We start from the raw sequence: 16,283 nt of genomic DNA on the forward strand, positions 1-16,283 counted from the left end.
GGCTGCAGCTCAGGCCTGGGGGGATCTCCTTGCCCTTGCCTGTGGCACAGAGGCAAATCCCATCCTGTCCTTGTCCTTCCTCCCCCAGAGCAGGAGCTGAGCATGGAGAGCAGGGAGGACAAATGCCCACGGCAGAACCTGGTGGAAGAGGCCGTTTTGAGCGGCTCCACGGCGCAGGAAGCCAACGGGGAGGAAAAGCCCCGGAGATGCCGCACGAGGAGGGGCTGCAAACGCAGCTGGCGGGGATCTGAGGGGGAAAGAGCCAGCCTGCGCCGGGAAGGCGGCCGGAGACAGAGCCAGAGCTCGGAGCTGGTGCTCCATGAGCAGCTCCATGATGGGGAGAAGCCACACACGTGCGTGGAGTGTGGGAAGAGCTTCAGGTGGAACTCCGAACTGATCAGGCACCAGAGGATCCACACTGGGGAGAAGCTCTATGAGTGTGGGGAGTGTGGGAAGAGCTTCAGCGTGAGCGGCAATCTGATCACGCACCAGAGGATCCACACTGGGGAGAAGCCCTATGAGTGTGGGGAGTGTGGGAAGAGCTTCAGCCGGAGCTCCAACCTGAACCAGCACCAGAGGATCCACACTGGGGAGAGGCCCCATGAATGTGGGGAGTGTGGAAAGAGCTTCAGCCAGAGCTCCCACCTGATCAGGCACCAGAGGACCCACACTGGGGAGAGGCCCTATGAGTGTTCCAAGTGTGGGAAGAGGTTTCAGACCAGCTTCGTTCTCCTCCAGCACTATCGCATTCACAGAGAGGAGAGGCCCTTCCAATGCCCCGACTGCGGGAAGGGATTCAAGTACAACTCCCACCTCATCACCCACCAGCGCGTCCACACTGGGGAGAGGCCCTACGAGTGTGATAAATGCAGGAAGAGGTTTGTGACCAGCTCCCATCTCCTCATGCACTATCGGATTCACACAGAGGAGAGGCCCTTCCGCTGTCCCGACTGCGGGAAGGGATTCAAGCGCAACTCCACCCTCATCACCCACCGGCGCATCCACACTGGGGAGAGGCCCTACGAGTGTCCCCAGTGTGGGAAGAGCTTCTCCAGCAGCTCTCACTTGATCCAACACCAGCGGAGGCACCACTAAGGGAAGCCCTGCGAGTGCCCCGAGTGCGGGCAGAGCTTCGTGCGCTGCTCCAGCTCCATCCCCCACTGGAGGAGGCACTTTGGGCACAGCCAATGTTATTGAAGTGAAGGGGAGAACGACCATCCTGGTAATGCATCGAACTCTGATTTATTGATCAATCAGTCACTTTATATAACAGTGTTAATTAACTTCATGAATATTTCAAAATCTGAGCTCACGATAGGTTAACAGAGAAAACTCTAACCACTCCTTTTGTTTTACAATACCTACAATTGTGTATTAAAAACAGAACCAACGTTCCCACTGTGATATGAGAGTTTCCCCAAACTTCCATATCTGTTCCCAGGGAGCCAGCTTTTCCCAGACAGAATGCTTTGCTTGTTATGGGAAGACTGTCTGAGAACCTTATTATTTATAAAATTAAGCCTGGGAACTGCTTTAGGAACTGCTTTACTTCTATCTTTTACTTTTCTCTCAATTGTATGTCTTCATGGCCTTTTTCTTTAAGCCATTCTCCAACAGCATGTGAGCCACATTCCCTGTGATCCATGTTGAGAACACACTTGGCTGCTTCTACTTTTATTTTCACCTTAATTTTTTCTGTTCTCCATCTCTTTGCACTGCAAAAGCCAAGAGGAATAGATCTGTCACCTCCAAACCACTCAAATCCCAGTTAAAACAGCTCAATCTTACCCCAAAAAGAGCTCAAACCTACCTCAAAAAACTCAATCCCATGCCAAACTCACTCGATTCCGCAGCCATCAGGCTGAGATGAGGTTGGGAAGTGATTTAGAGTTGTCGGATCTCAATTAGAGTGGTGGGATGGAGATTGTGTGGGTTTGGGTGTGTGGGATGTATTTGACAGCAAAGAAAACTCTGAGACTTACTGATTTCTCTCCTGTTCATGTTCAGTCTGTTGCAGTTCTGTTTGCAGAGTGCCGCCTTCTCAGCTCATTGTCTTGGTGTCCCCTTTTCTCTCCTGCCTCTCTTTGCCTGCTCTGTTTCTCTCTCAGTGTCTCCCTGGACCCACGGACCACCAGAGACCCTGCCCTGATTTAATTGACCCAGGCACCACCAGAGACCCTCCCTATATTTAATCCTCAGGATCACCCAATACTCTCCCCTGATTTATTGCCCCAGTGCCCACCAAAGACCCTCCCCTGATTTAATTGACCCCTGCCACCAAAGACCCTCCCCTGATTTAGTTGACCTTTCCCTGTTTTAATTCCCCTTTCCCTGATTTAATTGACCCCTTCCCTGATTTAGATGACCCTTCTGTCCCCACAGACCCTCCCCTGATTATTTATTATTTTATTTCCCAATTATTATTTTAATTCCGAGTCCCAGGAGCTGAAGTCCTGAAGGCTGGCAGGGAAATGTCTCTGTAAGATTTTGCTCCATTTCCATTCAAGGGCGGGAACATCTTTTCCTGGCTGGAAGCTGGAATTGCAGACTTTTGGAATGTGTGCAGGGCAGTACGGACTGGGATCAAACATGGACTGGGATCAAATAGGGACTAGGATCAAACAGGGACTGGGATCAATAGGGACTGGGATCAATAGGGACTGGGATCAAATATGGACTGGGATCAATTATTGATTGGAATCCTACAGTGTAGGATAAACTGGACTGAGCTTATATAGACTGGGATCAAATACGGGCTGGGATCAAATATTAATTGGGATAAAAAATGGACTGGGTTCAAATCAGGACTGGGATCAACTTTGGACTGGGATCAAATATGGACTGGATCAAATATGACAGATCTTATGGACTGGGATCAAATGTGGACTAGGATAAGCTACGGACATGGATCAAATATGGATTGGGATCAAATGGACTGGGTTCCTACAGACTGGGATAAACTGGACTGAGATTATATAGATGTCGTGGTTTGAGAGGAAGTTAGTTTTCTGGGATATGAAGTGCTCAGTCCAGTAGGTGCTCACATTTGAATACTGGCACCTGGTTTGGCCACTGGGGACATTGGATACGCCTCTGAGAACTCAGGGGTTAAAAAGCAGAGCACTCCCGGGGGAAGCTCTCTAGGGCTCCAGCGAGGGAAGCAGGTCGGGCCTCCCCTGCCCAGCTCCTGGCTGGTTTGGGGCTGGGTGAGGTAGGCCTGGCCCGAGGATGGAAGGGTGGAAGAGCCCCGAGAGGCATCGGGCAGCCACACCTCCCCCCCAGGAGACAGAGAGAGACAGAGCGCCTGTGCCACCCTGAAATTTGATATCCTGTGCTGGCAGCACAGCCCGGCTGGCGGAGCGAGAAGGGGTCCAGCAGCTGTGGGAGCTTTGGATGGGCAGAGCCCGAACTTTTAACCCTTTTTTGGACAAGGAAAACTTTGCAGAACATTAACCTTTCCTAGAAGAGAGATAAGAGATGAAATGGAAGAAGGAAATGTGCAAGTGTGAAGGTCTGGGCAAGTGAAAGATGTCGGGAGAGTAGAGAAGAATCTTAGGTGGGAAGAGATGATGGAGTGGCCTTAGCGGGACTTTTCTTGTGTAGCCATGGACAGAACCATGTTTCCTGTGACCCAGAGACTGCATCCAGGGGGAGGCAATGGCTCAGAGCCAAGAGGGTTCAGTGTTGGTACCCCGGGGCCCCAGGGGGTGAAATTTGGGGGGGGGATAGGTGTCCCAAAGGTGTGACTGTGCCCTTTTTGGAACGGGACAAAGCATCCTTAAAAGGACAACCCTAGAAGCAGCTCTGGTCCATGTGCAGTGGTGAGAGCACTGGACATGGAAGGAAGATGTCACAATGGCAGATGTTCTGCAGGTGGTGCCACGAGTGACGTGGAAACACACGAGGTTTCAGCAGTGTTTCCTGGGGAAGCCTATGGCACAAGAAGGATTCCTCTCCCCTTGATGAACTGAGAATTGGTTACCTAAAGGGTGGTGATGGACCGAGAGTTGGTGATTTGGGGAATAGATGTATCAGAAATTTGGTGGTGGGGGGGAAGGAAATGTTTTTGTTTTGGAAAGCTTTCATTTTCCCTGTGTGTTTCCTGTTACTTAGAGTTGTAGTTCAGTTAATAAAGGTTTCTTTTCTTTATTTCTAAGTGGGGGCCTGCTTTGCTTATTCCTGGTCACATCTCACAGCAGACACCAGGGAGGATATATTTTATGGGGATACTGGCATTGTGCCAGCATCAAACCATGACACCTACGCTGCCAGTTGGCCTTTTTCCACCTCTCCAGCCATCCCCACAGAGCATTGGCTACCATCCATGAATCAGTGTAGAGGCAGAGCTTTGGCCATTTCTCTCCCTTAGAAATGTCCAGGGCCAGCTGAACATCTCTGAGTTCTGTAAGTTGACTTTATCCACCTTCTCCTTCAGCAGCCTCTGCCACCTGTCGTGTGGGGCTCCGTACGGCTGCTTTCCACTTCTGGTCCATCCCTGTGATGTGACAGGAACTGTCAGTGAAAAGAGCGTAGCGCGTTTCCTCTGGGGGCAGTTGGTTATAGGGAGGAGCCTCTCCAGCCCGTGTCACTGGTTCTTGTTGCTCTTCATCAGTAAGACCAAAGTTCTCACCTTCTGGCCAGTTTGTAATTATCTCCAAAATCCCAGGGCGATTCAGGTTTCCAGTACGGGCACACTGTGGGATAAGAGCAATCCGTTTACTCCATGTAGCGTCAGTGGTGTGGTGGGGGGTGGGAACCTTTCCTTTTAACATCCACCCCAGCACCGGTAGTCGGGGTGCCAGGAGGAGTTGTGCTTCCGTGCCAATCACCTCTGAGGCAGCTTGGACTCCTTCATAGGCAGCCAAGATTTCCTTCTCTGTGGGAGTGTAGTTGGCTTCTCACCCTCTGTAGCTTCGACTCCAAAATCCCAGTGGTTGGCCTCGAGTCTCCCCAGGCACCTTCTGCCAAAGGCTCCAGGACAAGCCATGGTTCCTGGCTGCAGAGTAGAGCACATTCTTCACCTCTGGTCCTGTCCTGACTGGGCCAAGGGCAACTGCATGAGCCATCTCCTGCTTGATCTGTGCAAAGGCTTGTTGCTGCTCAGGGCCCCAGTGGAACTCGTTCTTCTTGCAGGTGACCAGATAAAGAGGGCTCACGATCTGACTGTACTCCGGAATGTGCATTCTCCAAAAGCCTATGGCACCTAGGAAAGCTTGTGTTTCTTTCTTATTGGTGGGTGGAGACATTGCTGTGATCTTGTTGATTACGTCTGTAGGAATCTGATGCCGTCCATTAATAAGGCCTCCGATCAGCCTTATCATGAAGCAGAGCCTTGGTGCTCAGGATCTCAGTCCCTGAGGAGGGACCAGGTCCCGAAGCCAGCTCAGGCCAATGCCGGGGGGCTACCTTTCTAGCAAGCCTGGTGATATTCAGCTCTATAGTGATTAGCAGCTCTTAGGACCTCAGCTCTTTGCTTGCTGGGTAGTGGAGCCCCGGGATTGAGGCAGCAGCAGACGGAGAGAGGAGAAGGAGAAGGCAGAAGCTGTTCCACAGAGAAGGCTTTTTTTGGGGGTCTGCGAAGGGTCTCAGCTCTTCTTCTTCTGAGCTAGTAGGGTACAGCATGCTACTTTTATAGGCTTGGCAAGTATCCCAACTTGACCAATGGCAAGGGATTAGGGGGACCAGAAAATGACCGATAGGTAAAGGCTACCATGGCATTGCCTTACATGGTTTTAGAGACAGTTTATAGGGCAGATGTCCATGAGTCAGGAAGCTTCCTTGCTGCTGTGTCAGCATTCCTTTTGCTAGATTCTCCATGGTGCTTTTGCTAAATGTATGGGGTTTACTACAGTCCATCTTGCCACTTCCCTCCCAGGAACTGAATCTCATCAGCTGGTCCCTTTACCTTGACTTTTTAATGGCAAAACCAGCTTCCAGGAGGATTTGGATGATTTCCTTCCCTTTCTCAAACACTTCTGCAGCTGTGTTCCCCTCACACAATGATGTCATCAATATACTGCAGATGTTCTGGAGCCTCACCCCTTTCCAGTGCAGCCTGGATCAGTCCATGGCAGATGGTGGGACTGTGCTTCCACCCCTGGGGCAGTCGGTTCCAGGTGTACTGCACTCCCCTCCATGTGAAAGCAAACTGAGGCCTGCATTCTGCTGCAAGAGGACTGGAGAAAAATGCATTGGCAATGTCTATAGTGGCAAAGCACTTTGCTGCCTTGGACTCCAGCTCATCCTGGAGCTCTAATATGTCTGGCACGGCAGCGCTCAGTGGTGGAGTCACTTCATCCAATGCACGATAGTCCACAGTCAATCTCCATTCTCCTTCAGATTTTCGCACAGGCCAAATGGGGCTGTGGAAGGGTGAGTGGGTCTTGCTGACCACCCCTTGGCTCTCCAGCTCTTGGATCATCTTTTGGATGGGGATCACAGCATCTCGAGTGGTTCTACACTGTCATCGATGCACTATGGAAGTGGCAATTGACGCCTGTTGCTCTTCTCCCTTCAGAAGTCCTACTGCACATGGGTTTTCTGACAGTCCAGGCAAGCTGTTCAACTGCTTGACACCCTCTGTCTCTACAGCAGCTATTCCAAATGCCCATCTGAGTCCCTTTGGGTCTTTGAAATAGCCACTTCGGAGGAAGTCTATACCTAAAATGCATGGGGCTTCTAGGCCAGTCACAATAGGGTGTTTCTTCCATTCATTTCCAGTCAGGCTCACCTCAGCTTCCACCAAAGTAAAATCCTGTGATCCCCTGTCACACCAGCAATAGAAACAGACCCCGTCCCCACATGGAATCCTTCCGTAAGCCACGAAGGTCCTTCGGGGAAAAGGACTCAATATTTGCATCTGATCTTGCACCTGCTGCTTTGACTCCTGATTTTATGTCAGGAGGCACTGAGGTTCCTTCTCCTTCATCATCATCATCCTCATCATCCACTGGTCGATTGGTCTTGTCTGTGCATTTCCCACTTCTAGTAGTGGCAACAACAGCCATTGGTTGGGGCTTATTTTCTGGTTTAGCTGCTGGCTTAGGCTCACTATCTGGTTTGGCTGCTGGCTTCGAGCCTGGGCTGTTGGCTGCAGCCTGAGTCACCAGGATAGCTGCTGATTTATCTCCCTGCCCCCCTGCCTCTGTCTGCTGCCCGACAGGATCTAGCAGTGAGCGATGAGCACAAGCCAGGGCCCAGCTCACTGCAATGACCTTCCTCTCCTTAGGCTCATCCTGGTACTTCTCTTTCAGATATTTTCCCACCTCAGCTGGGTTCTGAATTTGCTCATGGGGAAAATCCCAGACTATAGGGTCAGAGAATTCCTTCATGATTTGGCCCATATCCTCCCATTTCCCACACCACTTAGGATTTTCCACACCGGGGTCTACTCCTGAGTCAGGGGTCTCATCAGCCCGTCTAGAAATCTCAGCCCTCATCCTAGAGAAGCAGCAGGCTGTATAGACGAAGGTTACCAGATTGAATAGCAGAAAGATGGTTTCTTTAACATTCAGGGGAAACTGAACATCCTTCAATAGTGATGCAACAGATTCATAGGAGAAGAAGGAAAGCAAAGGCTGAAATGCCTGATCCCCTGCTGCTCCTCCTCTAATAAACTGGATGCATAACCATAGCCACGAACCATTCATACCTGGAGCAGACCCCAGCATGTTTATAAACTTTTTTACACATCATTACCACCAAGCCCAGCAGGATAGCGATTCTGGTCACTGCCCCTCTGCTATAAAAACTACATATTAGGGACAATACTAGAGCTATTTCTGGGTAAGAAAATAAACCTAGGGACCACAGAGTTATTAAAATCCCAAAAAACCCTCGGGACCAGAAATGCATGCAAACCTTCACCCCAACATACATTATGAATTCAAAAAGCATGGCTATTGACTGCTTTATACAAACACAGAGTAATGGCAACCAAAATGCACTCAAAACAGGGTTTTTCCACTCTCGCTCGAGCCCCACGTGTTGGGTGCCAAATTTTGTCCTGGTTTAGGGTAAATTTGGTAGAGAATCTCCAAAGGGGGTCCCTCCAGAAAGCAAACCCACACGGCCCCTCCCCCAACTGGTTTGGGAAGGATTCCTCAGAGAGAAGTGGAAAGAACCTGTTTATTTAACAGGCGCAGCACCCCCAGCACACAGAATGAACAATACCGGATGACACCACTCTGATAAAGGTGACAAATTCAGAAAGTCTCTCTCGGGGGTGGTCGCTCTGTTCTCAGTCCCTCCTGCGCTGGGGCAGCTGCTGCAGCCACAAGGTGCAAACTCTCGGTGTTCCCAGGTCCCAGTCCGGAGCAGGTTCGAGATGGTCGAAAAAGAGGAGAGGACAAACAGTCCAGGAAGGAATTTGGACTGTTTAGCTAAACTAGTTAATGAGCAGGAGCAAAAGCAAGCAGAAGCGAGAGCAGAGAGAGAGAGAGCGAAGCAAAAAGCAAAAGCAGCAAAATCAAGACCTGCAGTCTCTCTGTGTCCCGCCAGGCTGATAAGAATACCCAAACAAAACTTTCAGTCTTCAGAGCCAGTCTTAAAGGAACAGAACATGATATCCAGCATTAACAGAACACATGAATGGGGACACAAACATCATAACCTCACCCTAGGACACCTTCAAAATCTGGTGCAGGAACAGTTGGACCAGGGTCATCTGGAGACTTCTACCAGTCCCTGTAACACTCCTGTCTTCTGCATCAAGAAAAATACAGGAAATGGAAGTTGCTACAAGGCCTCCGAAAGGTCAATGCCATGATGGAAAGCATGGGAACATTGCAGGCAGGCATGCCGTCGCCTACCATGTTTCCCACAAATTGGCCGATCCACATCGTGGATCTGAAGGATTGTTTTTTGCAATTTCTTTGCATCCTAATGACAGACCAAAATTTCCCTTCTTGGTGCCAGCAATTAACAATGCTGAGCCCACACAGTGATATCAATGGAAAGTTTTGCGCCAAGGAATGCAAAATCCTCCGGCCATATGCCAATGATATGTGGCCTGTGTCTTGTCTGGAGTTCACAAGCAGTTTTCTGATGCACGTCTGTATCATTATATGGACGACATTTTAGTGGCTGCATCCAGGACGAGCTGCTGAGGATTAAGCCTCAGTTGCTCAATGCTTTGTATTCTCATGGGCTGCAGGTGGCTCCAGAAAAGGTTCAACAACAACCTCCTTGGAAGTATTTGGGGGTCAAAATTCTGGAATAGACAGTCCGACACCAGGAGGTGCAATTTGTACATTTGGTGAAGACACTGAATGATGCCCAGAAATTGGTAGGTGTCATCACTTGGTTACGTCCGTACTTGGGACTGACCAACACACAACTGTCTCCTCTGTATGATTTGTGGAAAGGAGACAGTGGTCCTGCTTATGCATCACAGAAGATGTGGCAGTTCCTGCAGTTGTGGGGTGTGTCACACAGGTTTGGTATCCCTCATGCTCCGACTGGTCAGGCTATTGTAGAAGATGCTTGTGGTACTCTGAAGTGGGTTCTTCAGAAACAAAAATGGGGAATGTAGGGTAAAACCCCACACAGTCAGTTGGCAAAAGCTTTGTACACCATCAATCATCTTACTGTGCCACAGAACTCAAAAAATCTTGTCATTTTGAATCATCACCTTTCGTTGCAGGCTCTGGATGAGACACGTCAGCCTCAAGCGAAGGTTCAGATGTGGAATTAATTACCAAACAGTGGGAAGGTGTCTATGACCTTATCACTTCGGGGCGTGGGTATGCTTGTGTATCCACAGATACTGGGCTACGCTGGGTACCTTTGAAGTGTGTTCGTCCTGACCTGCGACTGCAGAGACAGAATCCAGCAAACGGGCAAAATGGAAACCGTGACCAAACTGAAAGTCATCAAGTGGATGAATCATTGAGTGATGACTCAGATACAGATGGTGTGAGTGATCACTCCGATGATTCCTTCATGAGTGGACACTGAATATTGTTCATTTTTCCTTTTAACATTGTTCATATTTCTTTTTTTTTTTTTCTAATGGAAAAAGGGTGAGATGTCGCCCTGTTCTTTGAAAGTTCTTCTAAGCCTTCTGATGTTTACGAGTTTCTTACACACTTTCCATGTAAATAATGATTGTTTTGCAGTCCTTTCTGGAGGAGGAGAAAATTGATGGACTGTTGGTTTGACCAGTGTATTTGGAGAGGGGGCAATTTCATCCTCCAATCCATGGATGCTTTTGGAATTTTATAAATATCGAGGTCCAGAAAAAATTGTGCCTTTTTTGCCTTGGACATCTCAGGGTGTGAGTGTCGTTCATTTTGTGTAGTATTGCGACACCCTACCTCTCTAAGCAGCTGGATGCAGCGGCTAAGGGGTGGCCAGGACGCCCCAGAGCTGTTGTGGCAGTGGCAGTGAACATCCAGGAAGCACACAAGTTCACCCTGGGCCAGAAGATGACAGTGCTGGTGTCCCACACAGTGTCTGCAGTGCTGGAAGTAAAGGAGGGACATTGGCTCTCCCCACAGAGATTCCTGAAATACCAATCCATAATGGGGGAACAGGATGATGTAGAAATTGCAGTACCTAACATTGGGAACCCAGCTTCTTTGCTCAGTGCTTGTATGGGAGAAATGGTGTGTGACAGTGGTCACAATGGTTGCAGGATGAAGAGAGAGGCGAGAATGTTGACCTCATGTTCAGAAGGCTTGATTTATTATTTTATGATAAAGATTACATTATGACTATACTAAAAAGAATAGAAAGAGAGTTCTCAGAAGGCTAGCTAAGCTAAGAATAGAAAAGGAATGAATAACAAAGGAGCTGTGTCCCGGCAGAAAGCAAGAACAGCTCTGCCGTGAGTGGTCAGTAAATCCAAACATCCACCAGAGACCAATCATGGATCCACCTGTTGCATTCCACAGCAGTAGATAACCATTGTTTACATTTGTTGCTGAAACTTCTCAGCTTCAGCAGGAAAAATCCTAACGAAAGGATTTTAATGAAAAGATGTCTGTGACATGTCAGCTTTTTAATTTAGTTTAATTAAAAAGAAAAAGTGTTTGTAATTTTCTCTGCTGTGCAGAGAAAATTATTGTGGTTATCTGTTGCCAATCAAAAGTTCACTCAAGTGCTGGTGTGGAATGAACAGGGAATTTCTTCACCTGTAGAACATACAATTCTATCAAATCACCAAAACAATTTTACAGTATAAGAAAATGCAAAACCAATGCAAAGAAAGTTCAAGCCCAAACAGCTGAGTTTCAGGAAAAAGTCCATGGACTGAAGATGTTCCTCTTTGCCATCTGTGAATGTCCCTTTTGGTCCTGAAACAGGCTTGCTGCAGAAAAGTCCATCAATAGTTTTCAAAAGCCATTGACAGTCATCAAACAATTTCAAACAATTTGAGACAACTTCTGGAATGTCCTGCCACAGCCCTTTTATTCAATAACTTTGGGCTGAAGCTAATTTTTGGTCCTTCAATGCTTCAGAGCTGCTGCCAGCTATTTCAAAGCTTTTTTTTTTTTTTTTTTTTTTTTTTTTTTTTTTTTTTTTTTTTTTTCTTTTGGTGATCAAAAAGAGCAGCAGCAGCAGAGCAGCCAAAGAAAGTCCCTGGGGAGCCCTGGCCCATGTGGAGGGATCAGGAACCCCAGATCTGGCCCACAGAAAGGCGGGCCAAGACCGATAGGGAGAAGCAAAACCACCAAACCCATCAGGAGGCCGGGAGGTGGCCCTGGCCCAGGGACCCGAGCCCAACAGCCCAGGCCCAACATGGCAGGCGGGCTCTGCCTTCCCACAGCCTGGCCCCACGCTGCCAATGGAATGGTGACCAAACGCTTCTTTTCCCCAAAATCACCAAGGCATGCCAGCAGCAGGGAAATAGAAGAAGCCCCAAGAACCCTCATCTCGTGTCTAGGAATGTTTTTTCTCCACAGCAAACAAGCCATGATCGCTTCCCGCTGTGCCCTCTGCAATGCAAATGCAACAGGTGTGTCTCCCATCTGCCTCACGGCACCACCCCCTCTGGGCTGGGGACCAAAGGCAGAACTCTCGGCACCCACCTGCCCCTCGCCGCTGGGGTGCGAGAGGGGCAGCAGAGAGATTCGCACCCCCCAAGGGAAAGCAACTGACCAAACACCTCCCAACCCGCCAAGAATGCTGATTTTGAACGCAGGCAGACGGGCTGCACCCACAGCCAGCTGTCAGGCCATGCCTCCTCCACGGAAAGGGAGGCCGGCGCCCTCTTCCCCTGTCCCAGCTTCCCCCGCAGGGGCAGCCCCGGGACAGCCCGAAAAACTCGGGGGAGAAGCCACGCTGGGTGCAGGAGCAGCTGTGGGCTGCTCCGAGGGTCCTGTGGGTTCAGCGCCGTCTTCAGCATCATCCTGAACAGGCACCGGCTCGGTTTGAGGCAGCGGGGCCGGAGAAGGGGCTGGTGGACGCAGCAGGACAGCCGGGGGGGCGGTGCCGAGTCGCTGTTGTCGCCGAGGGCGTCTCCTACCAACAGCGACGCAGCCGCAGGGAGCGGTGTTTCTGAGCTCTCAGGCGCAGGCGGGGAAGCCGGTGAAGCCACGGGCAGGACCACCCGGGGAGGCGGCCACGAGGCGGGTCGGGGAGGAGGCCCTGCAGGCCTGGCAGGCGGGACCTCGGAGACCGGTGCTGCCCCCATCTCTGAGCGGGGCAGGGACCAGGAGGCCGGCCAGGGCTGTAAGGGGCGGTGCAGCCCACTCCCATCCCCCCGGAGAGAGAGAAGGGGGGGGAAGGGATGGCTGCATCTGACCATGCTCTGAAGACGCAGTAAAAAAACGTTGGCTCCTGGCGAAACTTCCCCCCCCACTGCCGGGATGCAGGGGGGCTGGGAAGCAACAGATCATCCCCCTCCACAGGATCTTCTCCCGCTGGAGTCAGAGGAAATGGGACAAGCCCGTTGCAGTTGGCAATCCAGGGAAAAACAGCTGCTCTCCGGTTCAAAACTGGAAAGAACATCCTAAATGCTGGATAAATCTGGGGGTATCCAAACCCACGGTCCAAAACAAAGTGGAAAATGCAGTCCATGCACTCCCATAAGAAAGCATCAAGGGCACAGAGCACATTCATAAAGAACCCAAAAAGCTTTGCCCATCGAAAAAACTCACAGAAATCTGTCTCCAACAGGCAAAGTCTGTCCTCCACTCCATTTTTGACAGAGGGCAATAAGCTTCTCCTCTGAAGGGGAGAACCGAACCTCCTCCTCTATGGGGGAAGCCCTCCACATCAGCAGCCACAAACTACAAAGGGCCGCATTTTCAGGAAGGGAAAAGCCAACAGTACCTTTTGAAAGAGTCCAGCATGCTCTGGCCAGCTCCATTGCGCTACTGTGCTTTCCGAACATCTTGCTGGAGGCTTTTCAGAAGGTTCTCTTTGTGGTCAGCCTTGCTGTGAAGTCCAAATCAGGATCTTCAGTTCTTCAGCTCCTGGCTAGAATCCACTTCTGTGGTCACTTGTGAAGCAACCATCAATGCCACATATTCAGGGTTTACCCAGTGCAGCAATTGTTCCTCTGGGGGTCTCTCCAAGTAATTTGCTCTTCAGACGAGGGGTCACCAATTGATGGTTTTGTCCTCCTCACTCACTCAGGGTTCACCAATTGTCACAGTGGTCACAAGGGTCTTCAGGGTGTAAAGAGAGACGAGAATGTTGACCTCATGTTCAGAAGGCTTGATTTATTATTTTATGATATATATTACGTTATTACTATACTACAAAGAATAGAAGGAAAAGTTCTCAGAAGGCTAGCTAAGCTAAGAATAGAAAAGAATGAATAACAAAGGTCTGTGCCCTGGCAGAAAGCGAGAGCAGCTCTGCCATGAATGGTCAGTAAATCCAAACATCCGCAGGAGACCAATCACGGATGTACCTGTTGCATTCCACAGGAGCAGATAACCATTGTTTACACTTTGTTGCTGAGGCCACAGCTTCTCAGAAGGGAGAAAAATCCTAAAGAAAGGATTTTTATGAAAAGAGGTCTGTGACACCCCACCTATCTCTCTAACCCTCAAATGCCTTGCCTACCTTTTTGCTGTGGATCTTTTCCTCTGAGAGTTCTGTCCTTGTCCTGGTGTGAGGGTTGCTGTCCTGTCCCACCGGGTGGGTTCCACTCTGGTCTTGCTGTCAGGGTTGCTGTGTTGTGCTGCTGTTGAGGAAAAGGCTGTGCTGTTGTTAGGGGGGCTGCTTAGGCTAAGATGAGGGCTGGTGCACCTGTACCCTAACTTGCCTCCTAAGCTGTTCCCTGTAGCCCTGATCTCCAGTGCACTGTGCAGCCCTCAAGCCTTCTCCCTTGACCCCTCAAGCCCTCCCTCAACCCCTCAGGCTCTGTCTGTCACCCTCAAGCCCCCCCTGTGCCCCTCAAGGCCCCTCTCAGCTGCCCCTCAGCTCCTGTGTGTAACCCTTAATCCTCTCTTTGCCCCTCAGCCCCCAGCTTCTCAGTGTCACCCTCCAGCAGCCCCTGCCACCCTCAGCATCTGTGTGTCACCCACTGTCCCCTCTCCCTGCTCCTCCCTCAGCTCCCAGCCTCTGCCACCCTCAAGCCCCACAGTACCCCTCAAGCTGCCCCTCAGCCTCTGTCATGCCCTGAAAGGACCGTAAAAAAACCCTCTAAATTCCCTAAAAAAGGCAGTTTTCAAAGTTTCCTAAACACCCCTCAAAAACATAGAAATAGCCTCAGAATACACTAAAAACATGCTGCTTTTAAAAAGCCCTGAAAACACCCCTAAAAATCCCCAAAGAACCTTTTGGGACTACTAAGAGATTTTTTAAAGAGCTCTGAGAATACCCCTAAAATCTTGAAAATGCCCTGATAAGACCCTAAAAAAGCCTGAAAAAATTCCCCCAAAAACCCTAGAAATACCCTAGTCATAAAAAAGTTCTCCATATACCCTCAATACTCCTCAAAAAGCCCTAAAACCTTTTAAGTAGTCCTAAAAAAACCCCCAAAATATCCCAAAACACCCCTAACAATTCCAATTAGTAGTAAGACAGCCCTTAAAACGCCCTAAAAAGTTCTTTTAAAAGTCCTGAAAAAGCTCTAAAGGTTCCTAAACATTCCCAGAGAATTCCTAAAAAACTCCTGCAAAAAGCCCCCTAAAATATCCTTTAAAAATCCTGAAAAAAAAACCCTAATAAAACCCCTAAAAGGCTGTTCAACTCCTACCTGTAACTCTGTGGCCTCCAAACCTCTTCTCTACCTTCCAATTGGGGTAACTGCCTGCAGCTGTGGGGAGGGCTCTGTGGCTGTCCCACCATGAGGGTGGCACGTGTACCCTAACCCTGCCTGGTACCCCGTGTCCTGTGCACCCCAACCCTCAGGGTCAGCTCTCCAGCTGTCCAGCCCCCCATCTTTGCCCCTCAGCAATGTCTGTGTGTCTCCCAGAGCCATGTCCAGGATCCCACGAGCTGCTGCAGGGAGTCACCGGTGGGCAGTGGGGGAAGTGAGGGACGGGGCAGGGGCGACCTGGATTTCAGAACCCCATCAGACGGCCGGGCACTCAGCACCACAGGCACCATTGTTCCTTGCCCACGAAACTCATCAGGCCAGGTTCCTGATGGCAGATTGCAGGAGCCACTTGGCAGGAGCCGCGGTGCTGCCGAGCCCGCCCTGCTCCGGACTGGCGCTCCCAGCGCAGCGCGGCTGCTTTGGGGCTGCTGCTCCCTGCCCGGCTCCGGCCATGGGGCGAGGGGCAGCAGCTGGGGCCCTACTGGTGGCACTGGTGGTGCTGGGAGCCCCCCCGGCTGCGGGCGGGGAGCTCTCGGGTGAGCGGGGGGCGGGAGGCGCTGGGACAGGGGGGGAGAAGGGGGAAAAGGGGAGAGGGGCCCCCAAAATTGGGCGGGAGGGTGCTGGGGATTGGAGGATTTTTGGCAGAATGGGGAAATGGACCCCAAAAGTGATTTGGGGAGCGGCTGGAGGTGGGAGGGGAGAGGATGTGGAAGGGGAAACGGGGGAAAGGTGGCAAAGAGGAAGCGGCAGCGCGGGCAGGAGGGTCCCATAGCGGCCGTGGGGCACAGGAGGGGCGGAGTGGGGATCCGGTGTGGCCCCCGGAGCTCTGGGGGTGCTGCTGGGGGGTGCTGGGTGGGCACACCCGGAGCTGTGTCCTGCTCTCACAGGGGTGTTCCAGTTCTGGGCAGTGTCACAGTGTCACTTCATTAACAGCACGCAGAAGATGACGTTCGTGCAGAGGTACATCTACAACCGGGAGCAGCTCGTGATGTTCGTCAGCGACGTGGGGTACTACGTGGGGTTCACCCCCTATGGGGAAGGGTGGGCCAGTGACTGGAACAGC

The 16,283-nt window shown here is 50.7% G+C and overlaps 2 pseudogenes; one reads left to right on the top strand and one right to left on the bottom strand.

Moving 5' to 3' along the window:
* LOC134432660 (zinc finger protein 501-like) overlaps positions 1-4,149 on the top strand; it is a 36,391-nt pseudogene extending 32,242 nt beyond the window's left edge.
* LOC134432716 (uncharacterized) overlaps positions 1-16,283 on the bottom strand; it is an 899,340-nt pseudogene that overhangs the window by 105,289 nt on the left and 777,768 nt on the right.

Source organism: Melospiza melodia, assembly GCF_035770615.1.
Source record: "Melospiza melodia melodia isolate bMelMel2 chromosome 7 unlocalized genomic scaffold, bMelMel2.pri SUPER_7_unloc_1, whole genome shotgun sequence".
Lineage (NCBI taxonomy): Eukaryota > Metazoa > Chordata > Aves > Passeriformes > Passerellidae > Melospiza > Melospiza melodia.